Raw genomic sequence first — 4,029 nt, forward strand, 5'->3', positions numbered from 1 at the left:
ATCGTTGTTAAGTTTTTGTACGAATATAATTCATATTTTAGAAATTCACTACACACGTTCAAAATGAAATTTTATTAAAATATAAATTTAATTTATACGTACAGTATCGATTTAATCAATTGATGTTAGCAAAGAGTTTACCTTGTACACAAATATTACGTAAAAGTTATCATAATACTCATAATACTCGCTATGTTTAATGTTCGACACTTGAATGTCGTAACTGTCATTTTAATCTGATTTAAAGATATATGAAATACCTGTTTCGCAACGTGTCAATTATAACGGCAAAGACGTATATACCGTGTACGAGGGACGATTAAAAAGATGTTTCAAACTTTGCGATTTTACGATTCTTATGTATTTGATAAATCATGTCTTGGAGGATGATGCGCTATTCAGTCGCGTGGTGAAGTAAGATGGTTGATCTCTGTGCCACTAGCATTATAATAACTTGCACAGTCGCAAATACGATGAAACCATCGAATCACAACGTATAATGTATTTTATTTGTATCGTAAATCTAATGTAAATACGCAGAAAAAAGAATTGTAGGTATTTTGTGTAAATGCAATTGTAAATATATATTATTCAAGCGATAGCGTAATCGCTTATTAACAACATTGTCATTCCGACAGCGGCGTGCACAAAACTATTGTTTGTGATCTCGTAGTAATCAATAATCATGTAATATATCAATGTATCAATAGTGTATTCATGTATGAAAACGTGTCTGTTTTTTATGTTGCCGTCACACAACAATATACATAAAAATTTACATTAATCATTAGAAATGTCTGTTCATCTATCAAATCCTCGCATACAATTTTTCCTCTTCACATACATTCCATTATTCAACATCTTTATCCCAATTTTTACAATTAAAATTTAATCGAGGAAAAAAATTAAAAAACAATTAAAAAAAAAAAAATTACTCTACTTCTTCGTTATCGAGATATTTCTCGCTATATATTCGTGAATAAAAAATCGAACGATCATCATGTTGCTACATTGTTACACAAGAAGACAGTACCGGCAGATTCTCATCTATAGGTCAACAATGTATGTGCGGTCAGTCGGTCGGTCGGTCGGTCGACCAGCCGGTTGACTGTCAACTGATTCACCCATTTACACATTCATACGCTCCGAGTACACACACACGTATCTACGCAAACATTGTTCCGAGTAATTAGGATGAAAGTGTACTACAAACTTAACGCTTTATGCGAAATAAACAGATAAACTATACCGTAAAACATTTGTTTTCGATCTAGACTCGAACTATATATAAAACTTTAAATTTTTTATATATCAAAGTTTTAAACAATTAATTCATCGAATTACGAATATATCGTATCATTTATGAAATAATAGAAATTGCATAATTTTAATATCCTCTTTAATATTCCTCTTTGAATTATAAATAATATCTATGTTTGTTCAATAAAAACAAATTCCATAATTTATATCGAACGTCTGAAACATTTCGGGTGGAGGAACGAATTCATCGATTGTTCGAAGATTCAATCGATGTTTCGCAATGTTCGCAACAAAGTTAAGACGTTTCGTTAAATCGAACTAAACAACGTTCACCTGCACCTGGACGGAGAGATGGCAGATATACGAGGCAGAAAGATGTTAAAGACGTCGCGGCGTGTCGTACGCCCGACAAGTGGCGCGCATCACGCGATAACAGGGATAACGAGAAGGACAAGAACGACGAATAGGAGCACCACCGCGACCACGTTCACAAGAATCGTGGTCGTGGTCGTCAGGAGTGTGGTTCAAACGAGAAGAGATATCCTCCGGTTCGTGAGGGACCTATATAACTGTACTGTGTGTCTGGGTCAGGGGGCGGGCCGCCACGTTTATAGTATACTCTCTATATTGGACAGGTGTACCCCATTCCGACTCCACGAGTTCTCGCGTGCACCATCGAGCCACAGCAGGCTGTAACGTGTCTTTCTAGCTGCCGTGACAGATATCGTGGTGCATCGCGGTAAACACGGGAAGATCAGTCGCGACGGGGACCCTCCGAGGACGGTTGACCACGGTCGGTTTGGAAGAATCGGAAATCGGCCGTAACTGGGTTTTCACGAAACGTCTCTCTCCGGCCCTACCTTCTCTACGTCGCTTTTGTCCCCGTTCTTTCGTCACTGAGATATCGGTCGTCGAGATCAATTGTCTTGTGCTTTAGATAGCCTCCGACCGCGCGGGTACGCGGAGATTTCTTGGCACATGGTGCTTCAATCAGTGCGGTGCATTGCTCGTATCTTTCTTCTTTTGCGCATCGCACGTCTTTGACACGGGATCTGCAAAAAAGGGAAGCCCTGCGTTTCGGCGTCTACCTCTCGATTGGACAAACGTAAGACAATTTATGATGTGCAATAATTTCAATAATTTGTCCCTAAATATATAATAGGGACGTACGAGAGTTTGACACTTGATGATAATATCCATCTTTAAATAATACGAGGATAATTCTCGATTGAATTATTCCGATTCTAGTTAAATTTACTTAACCGTTTTCGATCCGTGAATTGAGGTTATAATTCTTAGATTAGATTTTGTACACGTACTTGTCGAGCAACGATGTTGTAAAGTATATAATTTAACGCGAAATCCAATTATCGAGGAACACAGTTGGTCGAGCAATCATTCAACAAGTATTGCGGTTATTTAAGTTTCTTTGCGGTGCGTTAACAATGTCAGGTGGAACCGAATGAATTATACGATGTATGCATGTATGCCATAGGATATGCATCGCGTTATAGGCAACCACGTGGTTGGTGACCGCTTTCATTCTATCGCAACGTGCACGTGTGCGGCAACAGTTGACGACTGCTAGTCGACCAATAAGATTCGTCTTCCACGAAATCGGAAGATCAGAAGCAAGTGATTCGTGTAACGAATTTGCACGATTGATTTTAATTTACTTGTTTAATTTTTTCGCTCGAGATATTACACCCGGTTGTAGTAATACATTCTGATGAAATGAAAAATTATTATTTAACGTTTAAATATAATTTAATAAACGTGTTTATAGAACGAATACGAACATTAATTATTTTCTCTGCTATTACATCGTCGATTAATATGTTATAAAAAGTATAAAACAAATTCGATCGAGATTATTAAATAACGATAGTCGTAAAATTTAATCTATAGAGAGGAAGATGTATTTACCTAGGTTAAACTTTCAACGATAGATGATATTCATTCATTGTACATTATCGATAGCGATATCTATCGCTGATCAATCAGTAACACGACACCTTTACAAGGAAAGTGCATCGAATTGCCATCAAGTTGTCAGTTTGCTCCATTGCGTTCAATTATCATGCGCTTACCAGATTGCACGCTAGATATAGAATAACGTATACGTTAACTAACACGCCAAGCGCGCTCAATACGAAAAATAAATTTTCTCGAATTTATTTACTTTGATTATAACCATCGATGGTTATTCGACGATTTTTGACGATTGAAAGAAGAATTAATATATTATTTTATCGATAAACAATAAGAGGTTGGTTTCACAAATTTCCGTTACATCTTTAAGGAAACAGAAGTAGAAGCGATCGGTATTGGCCATGCGACAATCGGAAAGAAAGAAAGAAGGAAAGAAGGAAAGAAAGGAAGGAAGGAAGGGGAACAAAAATATATTCGAAGCCTTCCTATATAGGTCATTATTAGCTACGCATTTATTATGCGAATGCCTGACTTCGGAATTACCACACCGCTGGAACCGTTATATGTATTTGGCACCATGCCACATCTTCGGCGTGCTCGATTCATGGTTAGCATGGAACAACGGACGTGTAAACAGCCGCCGGTGATTTTTATTCAACGGTGGCCTCGTAGTGAAAGAAAAAACAGGTGTCGCGATCTTCATCGTGGCATGAATCTCAAAGCGAAATAATAACTAATGTATGCCGGTAATAAATAAGCGTTCGTTAGATTTGCCGCGTTAACGGAATTCGAAATAGATTGCCGTTTCTCGGGAGGGGGGAGGATGGGTCGGCGGAG

At 37.7% G+C, this 4,029-nt stretch overlaps 1 long non-coding RNA gene across 1 annotated transcript in view; it reads left to right on the plus strand.

The window, feature by feature from the left end:
- The first annotated feature begins 1,600 nt into the window (after window positions 1-1,600).
- The window catches only part of LOC102676643, a 6,325-nt gene continuing 3,896 nt past the window's right edge, over window positions 1,601-4,029 (plus strand). Inside the window, exon 1 of the long non-coding RNA XR_421352.2 lies at window positions 1,601-2,365. This is a non-coding gene — a long non-coding RNA (uncharacterized LOC102676643). The remainder of the gene's footprint in view (window positions 2,366-4,029) is intronic.

This window comes from Apis dorsata, unplaced genomic scaffold (assembly GCF_000469605.1).
Source record: "Apis dorsata unplaced genomic scaffold, Apis dorsata 1.3 scaffold_143, whole genome shotgun sequence".
NCBI classification, from domain to species: Eukaryota; Metazoa; Arthropoda; class Insecta; order Hymenoptera; family Apidae; genus Apis; species Apis dorsata.